Source organism: Oncorhynchus masou, unplaced genomic scaffold (assembly GCF_036934945.1).
Source record: "Oncorhynchus masou masou isolate Uvic2021 unplaced genomic scaffold, UVic_Omas_1.1 unplaced_scaffold_2008, whole genome shotgun sequence".
Lineage (NCBI taxonomy): Eukaryota > Metazoa > Chordata > Actinopteri > Salmoniformes > Salmonidae > Oncorhynchus > Oncorhynchus masou.
Window position 1 is genome coordinate 25,383 of NW_027008498.1, and position 22,118 is coordinate 47,500.

Consider the following 22,118-nt stretch of genomic DNA (forward strand, 5'->3'; position numbering starts at 1 on the left):
AAGCACTCTAGTCGCTGTGAGGAAGAAGAAGCACTCTTGACGCTGTGAGGTAGGAGTAGTTCTCTAGTCACTGTGAGGAAGGAGCAGCACTCTAGTCACTGTGAGGAAAGAGCAGCACTCTAGTCGCTGTGAGGAAGGAGCATACACACTCACATACAATCACTGTTTCTTTGACCTTACCTGTGTCTGGTGTGACCACAACTGTTACCACATTTACAGCTTTAGGCTACATATAGACATAGTAGGTTAGCTGTGTCTTAAGCTGTGGCCTGTAGTCTCTTTTGATTGACACATTCCTGATTCTGCCTCCTCAACCCTCCTCTCTTCCCTTTCTGCATCCTTTGACTCTCTATGTCCCCTATCCTCCAGGCCGGCTCGGTCCTCCCCTCCCGCTCCGTGGCTCGACGACTCATTGCGAGCTCACAGAACAGAGCTCCGGGCAGCCCAGCGGAAATGGAGGAAAACTCGCCTCCCTGCGGACCTGGCATCCTTTCACTCCCTCCTCTCTACATTTTCCTCCTCTGTCTCTGCTGCTAAAGCCACTTTCTACCACTCTAAATTCCAAGCATCTGCCTCTAACCCTAGGAAGCTCTTTGCCACCTTCTCCTCCTCCTGAATCCTCCTCCCCCTCCCCCCTCCTCCCTCTCTGCAGATGACTTCGTCAACCATTTTGAAAAGAAGGTCGACGACATCCGATCCTCGTTTGCTAAGTCAAACGACAACGTAGTTCTGCTCACACTGCCCTACCCTGTGCTCTGACCTCTTTCTCCCTCTCTCTCCAGATGAAATCTCGCTTCTTGTGACGGCCGGCCGCCCAACAACCTGCCCGCTTGACCCTATCCCCTCCTCTCTTCTCCAGACCATTTCCGGAGACCTTCTCCCTTACCTCACCTCGCTCATCAACTAATCCCTGACCGCTGGCTACGTCCCTTCCGTCTTCAAGAGAGCGAGAGTTGCACCCTTCTGAAAAAACCTACACTCGATCCCTCCGATGTCAACAACTACAGACCAGTATCCCTTCTTTCTTTTTCTCTCCAAAACTCTTGAACGTGCCGTCCTTGGCCAGCTCTCCCGCTATCTCTCTCAGAATGACCTTCTTGATCCAAATCAGTCAGGTTTCAAGACTAGTCATTCAACTGAGACTGCTCTTCTCTGTATCACGGAGGCGCTCCGCACTGCTAAAGCTAACTCTCTCTCCTCTGCTCTCATCCTTCTAGACCTATCGGCTGCCTTCGATACTGTGAACCATCAGATCCTCCTCTCCACCCTCTCCGAGTTGGGCATCTCCGGCGCGGCCCACGCTTGGATTGCGTCCTACCTGACAGGTCGCTCCTACCAGGTGGCGTGGCGAGAATCTGTCTCCTCACCCGCGCTCTCACCACTGGTGTCCCCCAGGGCTCTGTTCTAGGCCCTCTCCTATTCTCGCTATACACCAAGTCACTTGGCTCTGTCATAACCTCACATGGTCTCTCCTATCATTGCTATGCAGACGACACACAATTAATCTTCTCCTTTCCCCCTTCTGATGACCAGGTGGCGAATCGCATCTCTGCATGTCTGGCAGACATATCAGTGTGGATGACGGATCACCACCTCAAGCTGAACCTCGGCAAGACGGAGCTGCTCTTCCTCCCGGGGAAGGACTACCCGTTCCATGATCTCGCCATCACGGTTGACAACTCCATTGTGTCCTCCTCCCAGAGCGCTAAGAACCTTGGCGTGATCCTGGACAACACCCTGTCGTTCTCAACCAACATCATGGCGGTGGCCCGTTCCTGTAGGTTCATGCTCTACAACATCCGCATGAGTACGACCCTGCCTCACACAGGAAGCGGCGCAGGTCTAATCCAGGCACTTGTCATCTCCGTCTGGATTACTGCAACTCGCTGTTGGCTGGGCTCCCTGCCTGTGCCATTAAACCCCTACAACTCATCCAGAACCCCGCAGACCGTCTGGTGTTCAACCTTCCCAAGTTCTCTCCCACGTCACCCCGCTCCTCCGCTCTCTCCACTGGCTTCCAGTTGAAGCTCGCATCCGCTACAAGACCATGGTGCTTGCCTACGGAGCTGTGAGGGGAACGGCACCGCAGTACCTCCAGGCTCTGATCAGGCCCTACACCCAAACAAGGGCACTGCGTTCATCCACCTCTGGCCTGCTCGCCTCCCTACCACTGAGGAAGTACAGTTCCGCTCAGCCCAGTCAAAACTGTTCGCTGCTCTGGCCCCCAATGGTGGAACAAACTCCCTCACGACGCCAGGACAGCAGAGTCAATCACCACCTTCCGGAGACACCTGAAACCCCACCTCTTCAAGGAATACCTAGGATAGGATAAGAAATCCTTCTCACCCCCCTTAAATGATTTAGATGCACTATTGTAAGTGGCTGTTCCACTGGATGTCAGAAGGTGAATTCACCAATTTGTAAGTCGCTCTGGATAAGAGCGTCCGCTAAATGACTTAAATGTTAAATGTTTATGATGTAACAGAACAAGTGTCTTTATGATGTAACAGAACAAGTGTCTTTATGATGTAACAGAACAACACTAGTGTCTTTATGATGTAACAGAACAACACTACAACTATGTCCCACACTAGCACACTACATGTTATGCATTGCCAATCTCTCCATTCTATGTAGTGCACATGCTAAGAGTTTAACTATGTTAACAGACAGACAGCAACCCAGCTTAGGGATCAGTGGTCAGGGTTAAGGGTTAGGGGGCGTAGTTCATGGAAGGGACCTCTGATGCAGGGAGAAGGTGGGAGGAGGAGGATAAGGGGAGAAAGCAGGGAGGGAGGGGGATAAGGGAGGAAGCAGGGAGAAGGTGGGAGGAGGAGGATAAGGGGAGGAAGCGGGGAGAATGTGAAAAGAAGAGAATAAGGGAGGAAGCAGGGAGGAGGTGGGAGGAGGATAAGGGAGGAAGCAGGGAGGATGTGGGAGGAGGAGGATAAGGGAGGAAGCAGGGAGGAGGTGGGAGGAGGATAAGGGAAGAAGCAGGGAGGATGTGGGAGGAGGAGGATAAGGGAGGAAGCAGGGAGAAGGTGGGAGGAGGAGGATAAGGGAGGAAGCAGGGAGAAGGTGAGAAGAGGAGGATAAGGGAGGAAGCAGGGAGGAGGTGGGAGGAGGAGGATAAGGGAGGAAGCAGGGAGGAGGTGGGAGGACGAGTATAAGGGAGGAAGCAGGGAGGTGAGAAGAGGAGGATAAGGGAGGAAGCAGGGAGAAGGTGAGAAGAGGAGGATAAGGGAGGAAGCAGGGAGGAGGTGGGAGGAGAATAAGGGAGGAAGCAGGGAGGTGGTGGGAGGAGGAGGATAAGGGAGGAAGCAGGGAGGAGGTGGGAGGAGGAGGATAAGGGAGGAAGCAGGGAGGAGGAGGATAAGGGAGGAAGCAAGGAGAAGGAGGGAGGAGGAGGATAATGGAGGAAGCAGGGAGGAGGAGGATAAGGGAGGAAGCATGGAGGAGGTGGGAGGAGGAGGATAAGGGAGGAAGCAGGGAGAAGGAGGGAGGGGGAGGATAAGGGAGGAAGCAGGAAGGAGGTGAGAAGAGGAGTGAGTGAGGAGAGCTGGATAGAAGGAATGAAAAGTAGGAGACGAGGGAAGGGAGGAGAGCCGAGGTGAGTTCAGTTCACTAGAACGTTCCAGAATGTAAAAACGTACTGAACACAGCCCTGGATAGAAGAAGGGAGGAGAGAGAGAGAGGGAGAGAGGGAGAGAGAGAGAGAGAGAGTTTGGATCTCTGAGCTGGATGGTTGCCCCTTGCCTTTGTTCTGGGTCCCGACATGGAAGAACAGGCGTCAACACTAAACACTGAACACAGACTCACACTGAACTCAAACACATCCCAGGGAGTTGTGCCATACTCTAAATGTGTGTTAGATGTGTAGAGACTTAACTTTTAACTTAAAATAAACTGTTTTGCTTTCAAACGGCACCCTATTCCCTAGATAGGTCTCTGGTCTAAAGTAGTGCACTATATAGGGAATAGGGTGTATTTTGGATGCGTGCTTGATCTCTGGTATACAACCCCCTGTGTTTGAGGTCAAATGTTAAACTAGAGCTTTTTGGAGCAGCGGGCCACCGTAGGCCCTGTGTTACCTGTACACATATGTTCTGGGGCTTTCAGATGGCGTCCACACATGTGGCTGATACAGGTATGCCATCCTTTATGAACAGGGACAACAACAACATTACCCACAACAGTGAGACCAGAGAGAGAGAGGAGAGAGGAGACCAGAGAGAGGAGAGAGGTGATCAGAGAGAGGAGACCAGAGAAAGGAGAGGAAACCAGAGAGAGGAGAGAGGTGATCAGAGAGAGGAGACCATAGAGAGGAGACCAGAGAGAGGAGAGAGGAGATCAGAGAGAGGAGACCAGAGAGGAGAGGAAACCCGAGAGAGGAGAGAGGTGATCAGAGAGAGGAGACCATAGAGAGGAGACAGAGAGAGAGGAAAACAGAGAGAGAGGAGTAAGGATACCATAGAGAGGAGACCAGAGAGAGAGGAGAGACGAGACCTGAGAGAGAGGAGAGGGGAGACCAGATAGAGAGGAGACCATAGAGAGGAGACCAGAGAGAGAGGAGACCAGAGAGAGGAGACCAGAGAAAGAGGAGACCAGAGAGAGGAGCCAGAGATAGAGGAGACTGGAGAGAGGAGATCAGAGAGAGGAGACCAGAGAGAGAAGAGACCAGAGAGAGAGAGGAGACCAGAGAGAGGAGCCAGACCATAGAGTGAGAAAGAGGGCTCGGCGCTGCCCATGCTGTCACTGAAGCCATTGTGGCACAGATACAAGGATGGGCCCCCTTTCTATCTCTATGGCCCAGCCAGACAGCTCCTGTGTGGACACACAAACCTACTGGACACAGGTTACCAAGACTAACAAGATTACACTGGACTGTTCTCCTAATGATAGGCTACATCCATTCTCAACATAATTGCAAATTCCAGAAACGTTCCCAAATTCGCCAGGTTTTCGGAAGGAGGATGGAATCAGGTAGGAGGAGGAGTCAGGTAGGAGGATGGAGTCAGGTAGGAGAAGGGAGTCAGGTAGAAGGGGGGAGTCAGGTAGGATGATGGAGTCAGGTAGGAGGAGGGAGCAGGGAGTCAGGTAGGATGATGGAGTCAGGTAGGAGGAGGGAGTCAGGTAGGAGAAGGAGTCAGGTAGAAGGAGGGAGTCAGGTAGAAGGAGGGAGTCAGGTAGGAGGAGGGAGTCAGGTAGAAGGATGGAGTCAGGTAGGAGAAGGAGTCAGGTAGAAGGAGGGAGTCAGGTAGGAGGAGGGAGTCAGGTAGAAGGATGGAGTCAGGTAGGAGAAGGAGTCAGGTAGAAGGAGGGAGTCATGTAGGATGATGGAGTCAGGTAGGAGGATGGAGTCAGGTAGGAGAAGGAGTCATGTAGGATGATGGAGTCAGGTAGGAGGATGGAGTCAGGTAGGAGAAGGAGTCAGGTAGGAGGATGGAGTCAGGTAGGAGAAGGAGTCAGGTAGAAGGAGGGAGTCAGGTAGAAGGAGGGAGTCATGTAGGATGATGGAGTCAGGTAGGAGGATGGAGTCAGGTAGGAGAAGGAGTCAGGTAGAAGGAGGGAGTCAGGTAGGAGGATGGAGTCAGGTAGGATGATGGAGTCAGGTAGGAGGATGGAGTCAGGTAGAAGGAGGGAGTCATGTAGGATGATGGAGTCAGGTAGGAGAAGGAGTCAGGTAGAAGGAGGGAGTCAGGTAGAAGGAGGGAGTCATGTAGGATGATGGAGTCAGGTAGGAGGATGGAGTCAGGTAGGAGAAGGAGTCAGGTAGGAGGATGGAGTCAGGTAGGAGAAGGAGTCAGGTAGGAGGATGGAGTCAGGTAGGAGAAGGGAGTCAGGTAGAAGGAGGGAGTCAGGTAGGAGAAGGGAGCAGGGAGTCAGGTAGGATAATGGAGTCAGGTAGGATGATGGAGTCAGGTAGGAGGAGGGAGTCAGGTAGGAGGAGGGAGCAGGGAGTCAGGTAGGATGATGGAGTCAGGTAGGATGATGGAGTCAGGTAGGAGGAGGGAGTCAGGTAGGAGGAGGGAGCAGGGAGTCAGGTAGGATGATGGAGTCAGGTAGGATGATGGAGTCAGGTAGGATGATGGAGTCAGGTAGGATGATGGAGTCAGGTAGGAGGAGGGAGTCAGGTAGGAGGAGGGAGCAGGGAGTCAGGTAGGATGATGGAGTCAGGTAGGATGATGGAGTCAGGTAGGAGGAGGGAGTCAGGTAGGAGGAGGGAGCAGGGAGTCAGGTAGGATGATGGAGTCAGGTAGGATGATGGAGTCAGGTAGGAGGAGGGAGTCAGGTAGGAGGAGGGAGTCAGGTAGGAGAAGGGAGTCAGGTAGGATTATGGAGTCAGGTAGGAGGAGGGAGTCAGGTAGGAGGAGGGAGTCAGGTAGGAGGAGGGAGTCAGGTAGGAGGAGGGAGTCAGGTAGGATGATGGAGTCAGGTAGGAGGAGGGAGTCAGGTAGGAGGAGGGAGTCAGGTAGGAGGAGGGAGCAGGGAGTCAGGTAGGATGATGGAGTCAGGTAGGATGATGGAGTCAGGTAGGAGGAAGGAGTCAGGTAGGAGGGAGCAGGGAGGGACTCCACCGACTAGGATTTCCGAAGAACCCGTGTGAACTTTGTGAAAGATCTGGGCCCATATCCATTAAGCGACTCAAAGTAGAAGCGCTGATCTAGGATCTGTCCATATCATCTTATTCATTATGATCTAAAAGGCTACACTGACTCTGAGACGCTTCGTGAATCAGTCTTAACACAACCAGTCATAGTAAGGTATCACTGTGCTCCACCGTGTCAGCTTCTCTACCCATACTTACACAGTCTTCTTCATCACAGCGGCCTTGATCGGTTCAGTCTGTTTATACAGTAACTGGGGTCTCAAAGTACAGCACATTCCACCCTACTGGATGTGGAAATCAGGGCATTCATCTCTGAGCTAGGATGCAAAAGGCGACTGACTGACTTCTGTCTAAGAAAATACAATCAACGTTGCTATCGGACTTACTTTGACGTGCATGACTGTAAACTCACATCACTTCCTTGAACCGCGTTTTGTTCATTTCCCAAAAGGAGTTATTGTGAAATGTAGAGCCTTGAAGGAAGTGGCTGACTCACCTCTGAGTCTGAGGACACTGCTGAGTGTTGCAGGTGCGGTTGGTGAGGGGGCGTGGCAAGGCGGAGCACAGGTAGTCTGGGTAGGCCTCGTTATCGACGGCACAGAACACCAGACGAGACTGGTACCCTGGTGGAGGGAGCAGGATGTGGAAGCAGTCCAGCAGGGATGGAAAACGGTTAACTGTGTCCAAGGATACTTTGGTCAAAAACAAAGAGCATTAACTATTGTTGAGTGGAACAAGAAGAGCAAGAAGAAGAACAAGAAGAACAAGAAGAAAAACAAGAAGTAGAAGAAAAATAAAAAGAACAAGAAGAACAAGAACAAGTAGAACAAGAACAAGAAGAGCAAGAACATGAAGAACAAGAACAAGAAGAACAAGAACAAGAACAACAAGAACAACAACAAGAACAAAACAAGAACAAGAAGAACAAGAACGAGAAGAACAAGAAGAACAAGAACAAGAAGAACAAGAACATGAAGAACAAGAACAACAAGAACAACAACAAGAACAAAACAAGAACAAGAAGAACAAGAACGAGAAGAACAAGAAGAACAAGAACAAGAAGAACAAGAACAACAAGAACAACAACAAGAACAAAACAAGAACAAGAAGAACAAGAACGAGAAGAACAAGAAGAACAAGAACAACAACAAGAACAACAAGAACAAAACAAGAACAAGAAGAACAAGAACAAGAAGAACAAGAACAAGAAGAACAAAACAAGAAGAACAAGAAGAACAAGAACAAGAAGAACAAGAACAAGAAGAACAAGAACAAGAAGAACAAAACAAGAACAAGAAGAACAAGAAGAACAAGAAGAACAAGAACAAGAACAAGAAGAACAAGAAGAACAAGAACAAGAAGAACAAGAACAAGAAGAACAAGAACAAGAAGAACAAAACAAGAACAAGAAGAACAAGAAGAACAAGAAGAACAAGAACAAGAAGAACAAGAACAAGAAGAACAAAACAAGAACAAGAAGAACAAGAAGAACAAGAAGAACAAAACAAGAACAAGAAGAACAAGAACAAGAAGAACAAAACAAGAACAAGAAGAACAAGAAGAACAAGAAGAACAAGAACAAGAACAAGAAGAACAAAAGTGAGGAAGAACATGACGTAAAAAACAAAGAGACCCCGGTGACAGATCAGAGTAAGGAGGGACACGTACCTGATCCACACTCTCTGCTGCAGGCAGACCAGGAGCCGAAGCTCCAGTAGTGACCCTCTCTGGAGTGACCGTTAGGGAGGTAGTACTCGTAATCTACTCCCTGGTTGTGTTCCTGGCTGATCAACTGGAGGGGGTGGGGGCAGAAGGAAAGGTTCGATCATCTGGGGATCTGTATCAACACTATATTTGATATACTATATTATATATTTGATGAAAGATTAGCGTTACTGACACTGAGTTTGTAAATAGGGTCGGCATCTGAAAATAAACTACATGACCAAAAGTATGTGGACACCTGCTCATCATACATCTATTTCCATAATCGCGGGCATTAATACGGAGTTGGTCCGGGGTCTGTGGAGGCCAGTCAAGTTCTTCCACACCGATTTTGACAAACCATTTCTGTATGGACCTGGCTTTGTGCACAGGGGCATTGTCATGCTGAAACAGGAAAGGGCCTTCCCCAAACTGTTGCCACTCAGTTGGAAGCACAGAATCTTCTAGAATGTAATTGTTTGCTGTAGTGTTAAGATTTCCCTTCACTGGAACTAAGTGGCCAAGTCTGAACCATGAAAAACAGCCCCAGAACATTATCCCTCCTCCACCAAACTTTACAGTTGACACTATGCATTGGGGCAGGTAGCATTTTCCTGGTACCATTCCACAAGAACCGGACAATAAAGTTTTGAATCTGAATCTAAATCGGACACCCTATTCTGTACATAGTGCACGCTATATAGGGAATAGGGTGTCGTTTTGGACGCTGGACCAGGTGTCTCTGACCTCTATAACCAGCGGCTCGGTGGTGGGTCCGCGGCCCACGATGGTCTCAGGAGTCATCTCTCCCTCAGCCCCTCTCTGGTAGTATAGCATGGTGCCTGCTACAGGAGTGGCCTTGGAGAACTCAATCACCCAGTGGCCGTTCAGGTAGTACTCACCACGCAGGTTCTTAATGGCTGGTGGTAGACACAGTAGCCTTGGTTACAGACACAGTAGCCTTGGTTACAGACACAGTAGCCTTGGTTACAGACACAGTAGCCTTGGTTACAGTCACAGTCATTAAATAGAGTTCTCCTCGGACACAGTAGCCTTGGTTACAGACACAGTAGCCTTGGTTACAGTCACAGTCATTAAATAGAGTTCTCCTCGTTGTCATGTCTTGTTATGTCTGTTCCTGTCCTTTCTCTTCATTCTCTCTCTCTGCTGGTCTTTTTAGGTTACCTTCTCTGTCTCTCATCCCTCAGCTGTTCTACATTTCCCCTAACTAGCTCATTCTCTCTTTCCCCACCTGTTCTCTCTTCCCCCTCTGATTAGGTCTCTATTTCTTTCTCTGTTCCTGCTACTTTCAGTGTCTGATTCTTATTTGTGTTTTTTGATGCCAGAAGCAAGCTGTCGTCTCGTTTGCTTCCACCTTGTCCTGTCCTGTCGGAGTCTGCCTGGCTGGAGCATCCTGCACTATACTAACGTTCTTTTGTTCCGCTGACATCGTTGGAAGAGGATTTATGCCATTCCTGTATTTTCATTAAAGAACTCTGTTTTCTGTTAAAACCGCTTTTGGGTCTTCACTCGTACACAGTAGCCTTGGTTACAGACACAGTAGCCTTGGTTACAGACACAGTAGCCTTGGTTACAGTCACAGTCATTAAATAGAGTTCTCCTCGTACACAGTAGCCTTGGTTACAGACACAGTAGACTTGGTTACAGTCACAGTCATTAAATAGAGTTCTCCTCGGACACAGTAGCCTTGGTTACATGCACAGTCATTAAATAGAGTTTTCCTCGTACACAGTAACCTTGGTTACAGTCACAGTCATTAAATAGAGTTCTCCTCTACATACTCATGTTGTCATGATAAGATTGAACTCTTGATCTTAAATACCGCCTCACTGATCTTAATGACATTTAATGTACAGGACAGTTGATAGCTATATCGTCTGTCTAGCCTAACCGTTAACCATTAACCATCCAGTTGTCCAAGGAATGAAGTCCTCACCCAGGTAGTTACGAGTGGCAAAAGTCTCTCCGATGCGGATGGAGGTGGCTCCCACAGGGATGATAAACATCTGGTTATAGCCTGGGAGGGAGGAGAACAGGAGAGATAGAACAGCTGGTTAAAGCCTGGGAGGGAGGAGAACAGGAGAGATAGAACAGCTGGTTATAGTCTGGGAGGGAGGAGAACAGGAGAGATAGAACAGCTGGTTATAGACTGGGAGGGAGGAGAACAGCAGATAGAACAGCTGGTTATAGACTGGGAGGGAGGAGAACAGCAGATAGAACAGCTGGATATAGCCTGGGAGGGAGGAGAACAGGAGAGATAGAACAGCTGGTTATAGTCTGGGAGGGAGGAGAACAGGAGAGATAGAACAGCTGGTTATAGACTGGGAGGGAGGAGAACAGCAGATAGAACAGCTGGTTATAGCCTGGGAGGGAGGAGAACAGGAGAGATAGAACAGCTGGTTATAGCCTGGGAGGGAGGAGAACAGGAGAGATAGAACAGCTGGTTATAGTCTGGGAGGGAGGAGAACAGGAGAGATAGAACAGCTGGTTATAGACTGGGAGGGAGGAGAACAGCAGATAGAACAGCTGGTTATAGCCTGGGAGGGAGGAGAACAGGAGAGATAGAACAGCTGGTTATAGCCTGGGAGGGAGGAGAACAGGAGAGATAGAACAGCTGGTTATAGTCTGGGAGGGAGGAGAACAGGAGAGATAGAACAGCTGGTTATAGCCTGGGAGGGAGGAGAACAGGAGATAGAACAGCTGGTTATAGCCTGGGAGGGAGGAGAACAGGAGAGATAGAACAGCTGGTTATAGCCTGGGAGGGAGGAGAACAGGAGAGATAGAACAGCTGGTTATAGCCTGGGAGGGAGGAGAACAGGAGAGATAGAACAGCTGGTTATAGCCTGGGAGGGAGGAGAACAGGAGAGATAGAACAGCTGGTTATAGCCTGGGAGGGAGGAGAACAGCAGATAGAACAGCTGGTTATAGCCTGGGAGGGAGGAGAACAGGAGATAGAACAGCTGGTTATAGCCTGGGAGGGAGGAGAACAGGAGAGATAGAACAGCTGGTTATAGACTGGGAGGGAGGAGAACAGCAGATAGAACAGCTGGTTATAGTCTGGGAGGGAGGAGAACAGGAGAGATAGAACAGCTGGTTATAGCCTGGGAGGGAGGAGAACAGGAGATAGAACAGCTGGTTATAGCCTGGGAGGGAGGAGAACAGGAGAGAGAACAGCTGGTTATAGTCTAGGAGGGAGGAGAACAGGAGAGAGAACAGCTGGTTATAGCCTGGGAGGGAGGAGAACAGGAGATAGAACAGCTGGTTATAGCCTGGGAGGGAGGAGAACAGGAGAGATAGAACAGCTGGTTATAGTCTGGGAGGGAGGAGAACAGGAGCGATAGAACAGCTGGTTATAGCCTGGGAGGGAGGAGAACAGGAGATAGAACAGCTGGTTATAGCCTGGGAGGGAGGAGAACAGGAAGGGGGAACAGCTGGTTATAGCCTGGGAGGGAGGAGAACAGGAGAGATAGAACAGCTGGTTATAGACTGGGAGGGAGGAGAACAGCAGATAGAACAGCTGGTTATAGACTGGGAGGGAGGAGAACAGGAGATAGAACAGCTGGTTATAGCCTGGGAGGGAGGAGAACAGGAGAGATAGAACAGCTGGTTATAGCCTGGGAGGGAGGAGAACAGGAGATAGAACAGCTGGTTATAGCCTGGGAGGGAGGAGAACAGGAGAGATAGAACAGCTGGTTATAGCCTGGGAGGGAGGAGAACAGGAGAGAGAACAGCTGGTTATAGCCTGGGAGGGAGGAGAACAGGAGATAGAACAGCTGGTTATAGCCTGGGAGGGAGGAGAACAGGAGAGATAGAACAGCTGGTTATAGCCTGGGAGGGAGGAGAACAGGAGATAGAACAGCTGGTTATAGCCTGGGAGGGAGGAGAACAGGAGAGAGAACAGCTGGTTATAGCCTGGGAGGGAGGAGAACAGGAGAGATAGAACAGCTGGTTATAGCCTGGGAGGGAGGAGAACAGGAGATAGAACAGCTGGTTATAGCCTGGGAGGGAGGAGACCAGGAGAGATAGAACAGCTGGTTATAGCCTGGGAGGGAGGAGAACAGCAGATAGAACAGCTGGTTATAGCCTGGGAGGGAGGAGAACAGGAGATAGAACAGCTGGTTATAGCCTGGGAGGGAGGAGAACAGCAGATAGAACAGCTGGTTATAGCCTGGGAGGGAGGAGAACAGGAGAGATAGAACAGCTGGTTATAGTCTGGGAGGGAGGAGAACAGCAGATAGAACAGCTGGTTATAGACTGGGAGGGAGGAGAACAGGAGATAGAACAGCTGGTTATAGCCTGGGAGGGAGGAGAACAGGAGAGATAGAACAGCTGGTTATAGCCTGGGAGGGAAGAGAACAGGAGAGATAGAACAGCTGGTTATAGCCTGGGAGGGAGGAGAACAGGAGAGATAGAACAGCTGGTTATAGACTGGGAGGGAAGAGAACAGAGAGATAGAACAGCTGGTTATAGTCTGGGAGGGAGGAGAACAGGAGAGATAGAACAGCTGGTTATAGACTGGGAGGGAGGAGAACAGCAGATAGAACAGCTGGTTATAGCCTGGGAGGGAAGAGAACAGGAGATAGAACAGCTTGTTATAGCCTGGGAGGGAGGAGAACAGGAGAGATAGAACAGCTGGTTATAGCCTGGGAGGAGGAGAACAGGAGAGATAGAACAGCTGGTTATAGTCTGGGAGGGGAGGAGAACAGCAGATAGAACAGCTGGTTATAGCCTGGGAGGGAGGAGAACAGGAGAGATAGAACAGCTGGTTATAGTCTGGGAGGGAGGAGAACAGGAGAGATAGAACAGCTGGTTATAGACTGGGAGGGAGGAGAACAGCAGATAGAACAGCTGGTTATAGCCTGGGAGGGAAGAGAACAGGAGAGATAGAACAGCTGGTTATAGTCTGGGAGGGAGGAGAACAGGAGAGATAGAACAGCTGGTTATAGACTGGGAGGGAGGAGAACAGCAGATAGAACAGCTGGTTATAGCCTGGGAGGGAAGAGAACAGGAGAGATAGAACAGCTTGTTATAGCCTGGGAGGGAGGAGAACAGGAGAGATAGAACAGCTGGTTATAGCCTGGGAGGGAGGAGAACAGGAGAGATAGAACAGCTGGTTATAGTCTGGGAGGGAGGAGAACAGCAGATAGAACAGCTGGTTATAGCCTGGGAGGGAGGAGAACAGGAGAGATAGAACAGCTGGTTATAGTCTGGGAGGGAGGAGAACAGGAGAGATATAACAGCTGGTTATAGCCAGGGAGGGAGGAGAACAGGAGAGATAGAACAGCTGGTTATAGTCTGGGAGGGAGGAGAACAGGAGAGATAGAACAGCTGGTTATAGCCTGGGAGGGAGGAGAACAGGAGAGATAGAACAGCTGGTTATAGCCTGGGAGGGAGGAGAACAGGAGAGATAGAACAGCTGGTTATAGCCTGGGAGGGAGGAGAACAGGAGAGATAGAACAGCTGGTTATAGCCTGGGAGGGAGGAGAACAGGAGAGATAGAACAGCTGGTTATAGCCTGGGAGGGAGGAGAACAGGAGAGATAGAACAGCTGGTTATAGCCTGGGAGGGAGGAGAACAGGAGAGATAGAACAGCTGGTTATAGTCTGGGAGGGAGGAGAACAGGAGAGATATAACAGCTGGTTATAGACTGGGAGGGAGGAGAACAGCAGATAGAACAGCTGGTTATAGCCTGGGAGGGAGGAGAACAGGAGAGAGAACAGCTGGTTATAGCCTGGGAGGGAGGAGAACAGGAGAGATAGAACAGCTGGTTATAGCCTGGGAGGGAGGAGAACAGGAGAGATAGAACAGCTGGTTATAGACTGGGAGGGAAGAGAACAGGAGAGATAGAACAGCTGGTTATAGTCTGGGAGGGAGGAGAACAGGAGAGATAGAACAGCTGGTTATAGACTGGGAGGGAGGAGAACAGCAGATAGAACAGCTGGTTATAGCCTGGGAGGGAAGAGAACAGGAGAGATAGAACAGCTTGTTATAGCCTGGGAGGGAGGAGAACAGGAGAGATAGAACAGCTGGTTATAGCCTGGGAGGGAGGAGAACAGGAGAGATAGAACAGCTGGTTATAGTCTGGGAGGGAGGAGAACAGCAGATAGAACAGCTGGTTATAGCCTGGGAGGGAGGAGAACAGGAGAGATAGAACAGCTGGTTATAGTCTGGGAGGGAGGAGAACAGGAGAGATAGAACAGCTGGTTATAGTCTGGGAGGGAGGAGAACAGCAGATAGAACAGCTGGTTATAGCCTGGGAGGGAAGAGAACAGGAGAGATAGAACAGCTGGTTATAGTCTGGGAGGGAGGAGAACAGGAGAGATAGAACAGCTGGTTATAGACTGGGAGGGAGGAGAACAGCAGATCGAACAGCTGGTTATAGCCTGGGAGGAAGAGAACAGGAGAGATAGAACAGCTTGTTATAGCCTGGGAGGGAGGAGAACAGGAGAGATAGAACAGCTGGTTATAGCCTGGGAGGGAGGAGAACAGGAGAGATAGAACAGCTGGTTATAGTCTGGGAGGAGGAGAACAGCAGATAGAACAGCTGGTTATAGCCTGGGAGGGAGGAGAACAGGAGAGATAGAACAGCTGGTTATAGTCTGGGAGGGAGGAGAACAGGAGAGATATAACAGCTGGTTATAGCCAGGGAGGGAGGAGAACAGGAGAGATAGAACAGCTGGTTATAGTCTGGGAGGGAGGAGAACAGGAGAGATAGAACAGCTGGTTATAGCCTGGGAGGGAGGAGAACAGGAGAGATAGAACAGCTGGTTATAGCCTGGGAGGGAGGAGAACAGGAGAGATAGAACAGCTGGTTATAGCCTGGGAGGGAGGAGAACAGGAGAGATAGAACAGCTGGTTATAGCCTGGGAGGGAGGAGAACAGGAGAGATAGAACAGCTGGTTATAGCCTGGGAGGGAGGAGAACAGGAGAGATAGAACAGCTGGTTATAGCCTGGGAGGGAGGAGAACAGGAGAGATAGAACAGCTGGTTATAGTCTGGGAGGGAGGAGAACAGGAGAGATATAACAGCTGGTTATAGACTGGGAGGGAGGAGAACAGCAGATAGAACAGCTGGTTATAGCCTGGGAGGGAGGAGAACAGGAGAGAGAACAGCTGGTTATAGCCTGGGAGGGAGGAGAACAGGAGAGATAGAACAGCTGGTTATAGCCTGGGAGGGAGGAGAACAGGAGAGATAGAACAGCTGGTTATAGCCTGGGAGGGAGGAGAACAGGAGAGATAGAACAGCTGGTTATAGCCTGGGAGGGAGGAGAACAGGAGAGAGAACAGCTGGTTATAGCCTGGGAGGGAGGAGAACAGGAGATAGAACAGCTGGTTATAGCCTGGGAGAGAAGAGACACAAAGGGGGGACAGAACACCTGGTTATACCCTGGGAGAGAAGGGACACAAAGGGGGGACAGAACACCTGGTTATAGCCTGGGAGAGAAGAGACACAAAGGGGGGACAGAACACCTGGTTATACCCTGGGAGAGAAGGGACACAAAGGGGGGACAGAACACCTGGTTATAGCCTGGGAGAGAAGAGACACAAAGGGGGGGACAGAACACCTGGTTATACCCTGGAAGAGAAGGGACACAAAGGGGGGACAGAACACCTGGTTATACCCTCGGAGAGAAGAGACACAAAGGGGGGGACAGAACACCTGGTTATAGCCTGGGAGAGAAGAGACACAATGGGGGAGGCAGAACACCTGGTTATACCCTGGGAGAGAAGAGACACAAAGGGGGGACAGAACACCTGGTTATACACTGGGAGAGAAGGGACACAAAGGGGGGACAGAACACCTGGTTATAGCCTGGGAGAGAAGAGACACAATGGGGGAGGCAGAACACCTGGTTATACCCTGGGAGAGAAGAGACACAAAGGGGGGGACAGAACACCTGGTTATACACTGGGAGAGAAGAGACACAAAGGGGGGACAGAACACCTGGTTATACCCTGGGAGAGAAGAGACACAATGGGGGAGGCAGAACACCTGGTTATACCCTGGGAGAGAAGGGACACAAAGGGGGGACAGAACACCTGGTTATACCCTGGGAGAGAAGGGACACAAAGGGGGGGACAGAACACCTGGTTATACCCTGGGAGAGAAGGGACACAAAGGGGGACAGAACACCTGGTTATACCCTCGGAGAGAAGAGACACAAAGGGGGGGACAGAACACCTGGTTATAGCCTGGGAGAGAAGAGACACAATGGGGGGAGGCAGAACACCTGGTTATACCCTGGGAGAGAAGAGACACAAAGGGGGGACAGAACACCTGGTTATACACTGGGAGAGAAGGGACACAAAGGGGGACAGAACACCTGGTTATAGCCTGGGAGAGAAGAGACACAATGGGGGAGGCAGAACACCTGGTTATACCCTGGGAGAGAAGAGACACAAAGGGGGGACAGAACACCTGGTTATACACTGGGAGAGAAGAGACACAAAGGGGGGACAGAACACCTGGTTATACCCTGGGAGAGAAGAGACACAATGGGGGAGGCAGAACACCTGGTTATACCCTGGGAGAGAAGGGACACAAAGGGGGACAGAACACCTGGTTATACCCTGGGAGAGAAGGGACACAAAGGGGGGGACAGAACACCTGGTTATACCCTGGGAGAGAAGGGACACAAAGGGGGGACAGAACACATGGTTATACCCTGGGAGAGAAGGGACACAAAGGGGGGGACAGAACACATCAGTGGACAACCAGAGTTACTACCGTTGTTGACACTAAAACTTTGTGACAAACTATCGCTAGAAGACGCTGGAGCCCTGTGGAGGCATTCTATTGGTCTGCCAATACCACAGCATGAACTTTGTAGAGCCCACAACTGCACCATGGGGAAGCACTACCATAAATGGAAATGTGAGGTGAAAGGGACAATCTGTACTAAGGTTGAAAAATTCCAGTAAACTTTCAAAACATTCCCAGGTTTTCCAGAAATCCTGGTAGGAGGATTCCCGAATTTGCTTCTTATTCCATTATGATTCTAGGCATTTTCTAACCGGGATTTCTGGCAAACCTAGGAATTTTGGGAAATTAGCAGAATTTTGCAACCCTAATCTGTACCTTACCTTTGGGCAGGTTGTTAATATTGAAGGTACTCCTAACTGGGTAGCAGGACTGTCCGTTGCCCCCACACTGCAGACAGGGGTCCTCCTGCTGGGGGGACTCCAGCATGTTGTCACAGCCCAGACGCTGGAGGGGGAACGGGGGCAGAGAGAAGAAGAGAGACAAGGATATGGGTTAGATGGTTAGAGAATGGGTTAGATTGATAGAGTATGGGTCACATTGATAGAGTATGGGTTAGATGGTTAGAGTAGGGGTTAGATGGATAGAGTAGGGGTTAGATGGATAGAGTATGGGTTAGATGGATAGAGTAGGGGTTAGATGGATAGAGTATGGGTTAGATGGATAGAGTATGGGTTAGATGGATAGAGTAGGGGTTAGATTGATAGAGTATGGGTCACATTGATAGAGTATGGGTTAGATGGTTAGAGTAGGGGTTAGATGGATAGAGTAGGGGTTAGATGGATAGAGTATGGGTTAGATGGATAGAGTAGGGGTTAGATTGATAGAGTATGGGTTAGATGGATAGAGTAGGGGTTAGATTGATAGAGTATGGGTTAGATGGATAGAGTAGGGGTTAGATGGATAGAGTAGGGGTTAGATGGATAGAGTATGGGTTAGATGGTTAGAGTAGGGGTTAGATGGATAGAGTATGGGTTAGATGGATAGAGTAGGGGTTAGATTGATAGAGTATGGGTTAGATAGATAGAGTAGGGGTTAGATGGATAGAGTAGGGGTTAGATGGATAGAGTAGGGGTTAGATGGATAGAGTATGGGTTAGATGGATAGAGTAGGGGTTAGATTGATAGAGTATGGGTTAGATGGATAGAGTAGGGGTTAGATGGATAGAGTAGGGGTTAGATGGATAGAGTAGGGGTTAGATGGATAGAGTATGGGTTAGATGGATAGAGTATGGGTTAGATGGATAGAGTAGGGGTTAGATGGATAGAGTATGGTTTAGATGGATAGAGTAGGGGTTAGATTGATAGAGTATGGTTTAGATGGATAGAGTAGGGGTTAGATTGATAGAGTATGGGTTAGATTGATAGAGTATGGGTTAGATTGATAGAGGATGGGTTAGATGGATAGAGTAGGGGTTAGATGGATAGAGTATGTGTTAGATTGATAGAGTAGGGGTTAGATGGATAGAGTATGGGTTAGATGGATAGAGTAGGGGTTAGATTGATAGAGTATGGGTTAGATAGATAGAGTATGGGTTAGATGGATAGAGTAGGGGTTAGATGGATAGAGTAGGGGTTAGATGGATAGAGTAGGGGTTAGATGGATAGAGTAGGGGTTAGATGGATAGAGAGTTAGATGGATAGAGTATGGGTTAGATGGATAGAGTAGGGGTTAGATGGATAGAGTAGGGGTTAGATAGATAGAGTAGGGGTTAGATGGATAGAGTAGGGGTTAGATAGATAGAGTAGGGGTTAGATGGATAGAGTAGGGGTTAGATGGATAGAGTAGGGGTTAGATGGATAGAGTAGGGGTTAGATGGATAGAGTAGGGGTTAGATGGATAGAGTATGGGTTAGATGGATAGAGTATGGGTTAGATGGATAGAGTAGGGGTTAGATGGATAGAGTATGGGTTAGATGGATAGAGTATGGGTTAGATGGATAGAGTAGGGTTAGATGGATAGAGTAGGGGTTAGATGGATAGAGTATGGGTTAGATGGATAGAGTAGGGTTAGATGGATAGATGGATAGAGTAGGGGTTAGATGGATAGAGTAGGGGTTAGATGGATAGAGTATGGGTTAGATGGATAGAGTAGGGGTTAGATGGATAGAGTATGGGTTAGATGGATAGAGTAGGGGTTAGATGGATAGAGTAGGGGTTAGATTGATAGAGTAGGGGTTAGATGGATAGAGTATGGGTTAGATAGATAGAGTAGGGGTTAGATGGATAGAGTAGGGTTAGATGGATAGAGTAGGGGTTAGATGGATAGAGTAGGGGTTAGATGGATAGAGTAGGGGTTAGATGGATAGAGTATGGGTTAGATGGATAGAGTAGGGTTAGATGGATAGAGTAGGGGTTTGATTGATAGAGTAGGGGTTAGATGGATAGAGTATGGGTTAGATGGATAGAGTAGGGGTTAGATGGATAGAGTAGGGGTTAGATGGATAGAGTAGGGTTAGATGGATAGAGTAGTATGGGTTAGATGGATAGAGTATGGGTTAGATGGATAGAGTAGGGGTTAGATAGATAGAGTAGGGGTTAGATGGATAGAGTAGGGGTTAGATGGATAGAGTAGGGTTAGATGGATAGAGTAGGGGTTAGATGGATAGAGTATGGGTTAGATGGATAGAGTAGGGGTTAGATGGATAGAGTATGGGTTAGATGGATAGAGTATGGGTTAGATGGATAGAGTAGGGGTTAGATGGATAGAGTAGGGTTAGATGGATAGAGTATGGGTTAGATGGATAGAGTAGGGGGTTAGATGGGGTTAGATGGATAGAGTATAGGGTTAGATGGATAGAGTATGGGTTAGATGGATAGAGTAGGGGTTAGATTGATAGAGTAGGGGTTAGATGGATAGACCTAGGGGGGATAGATGGATAGAGTATGTGTTAGATTGATAGAGTAGGGGTTAGATGGATAGAGTATGGGTTAGATGGATAGAGTAGGGGTTAGATTGATAGAGTATGGGTTAGATGGATAGAGTAGGGGTTAGATGGATAGAGTAGGGGTTAGATGGATAGAGTAGGGTTAGATTAGATGGATAGAGTATGGGTTAGATGGATAGAGTAGGGGTTAGATGGATAGAGTAGGGGGTTAGATAGATAGAGTAGGGGTTAGATGGATAGAGTAGGGGTTAGATAGATAGATAGATGGAGTAGGGGTTAGATAGATAGAGTAGGGGTTAGATGGATAGAGTAGGGGTTAGATGGATAGAGAGGGGTTAGATGGATAGGGTTAGATGGATAGAGTAGGGGTTAGATGGATAGAGTATGGGTTAGATGGATAGAGTATGGGTTAGATGGATAGAGTAGGGGTTAGATGGATAGAGTATGGGTTAGATGGATAGAGTATGGGTTAGATGGATAGAGTATGGGTTAGATGGATAGAGTAGGGGTTAGATGGATAGAGTATGGGTTAGATGGATAGAGTAGGGGTTAGATGGATAGAGTAGGGGTTAGATGGATAGAGTATGGGTTAGATGGATAGAGTAGGGGTTAGATGGATAGAGTAGGGGTTAGATGGATAGAGTATGGGTTAGATGGATAGAGTAGGGGTTAGATGGATAGAGTAGGGGTTTGATTGATAGAGTAGGGGTTAGATGGATAGAGTAGGGGTTAGATGGATAGAGTAGGGGTTAGATGGATAGAGTAGGGGTTAGATGGATAGAGTAGGGGTTAGATGGATAGAGTAGGGGTTAGATGGATAGAGTAGGGGTTAGATGGATAGAGTATGGGTTAGATGGATAGAGTAGGGGTTAGATGGATAGAGTAGGGGTTTGATTGATAGAGTAGAGGGGGTTAGATGGATAGAGTATGGGTTAGATGGATAGAGTAGGGGTTAGATGGATAGAGTAGGGGTTAGATGGATAGAGTAGGGTTAGATGGATAGAGTAGGGGTTAGATGGATAGAGTATGGGTTAGATGGATAGAGTATGGGTTAGATAGATAGAGACCTAGGGGTTAGATGGATAGAGTAGGGGTTAGATGGATAGAGTAGGGGTTAGATGGATAGAGTAGGGTTAGATGGATAGAGTATGGGTTAGATGGATAGAGTAGGGGTTAGATGGATAGAGTATGGGTTAGATGGATAGAGTATGGGTTAGATGGATAGAGTAGGGGTTAGATGGATAGAGTAGGGGTTAGATGGATAGAGTAGGGGTTAGATGGATAGAGTATGGGTTAGATGGATAGAGTAGGGTTAGATGGATAGAGTATGGGTTAGATGGATAGAGTAGGGGTTAGATTGATAGAGTAGGGGTTAGATGGATAGAGTAGGGGTTAGATGGATAGAGTATGGGTTAGATGGATAGAGTATGGGTTAGATGGATAGAGTAGGGGTTAGATGGATAGAGTAGGGGTTAGATGGATAGAGTATGGGTTAGATGGATAGAGTAGGGGTTAGATGGATAGAGTATGGGTTAGATGGATAGAGTAGGGGTTAGATGGATAGAGTAGGGGTTAGATGGATAGAGTATGGGTTAGATGATTATGGATACAAAAAGAAACAGCCACAGAAAGATAGATACTAGATAGATACTAGACCTAGGGGGAAAGATAGATACTAGATAGATACTAGACCTAGGGGGAAAGATAGATACTAGATAGATACTAGACCTAGGGGGAAAGATAGATACTAGATAGATACTAGACCTAGGGGGAAAGATAGATACTAGATAGATACTAGACCTAGGGGGAAAGATAGATACTAGATAGATACTAGACCTAGGGGGAAAGATAGATACTAGATAGATACTAGACCTAGGGGAAAGATAGATACTAGATAGATACTAGACCTAGGGGGAAAGATAGATACTAGATAGATACTAGACCTAGGGGGAAAGATAGATACTAGATAGATACCAGACCTAGGGGGAAAGATAGATACTAGATAGATACTAGACCTAGGGGGAAAGATAGATACTAGATAGATACTAGACCTAGGGGGAAAGATAGATACTAGATAGATAGATACTAGACCTAGGGGAAAGATAGATACTAGATAGATACCAGACCTAGGGGGAA

General features: G+C 48.5%; 1 pseudogene; it reads right to left on the reverse strand.

Annotated features, from left to right (window-relative positions):
• The window catches only part of LOC135532753 (papilin-like), an 89,972-nt pseudogene that overhangs the window by 24,973 nt on the left and 42,881 nt on the right, over positions 1-22,118 (reverse strand).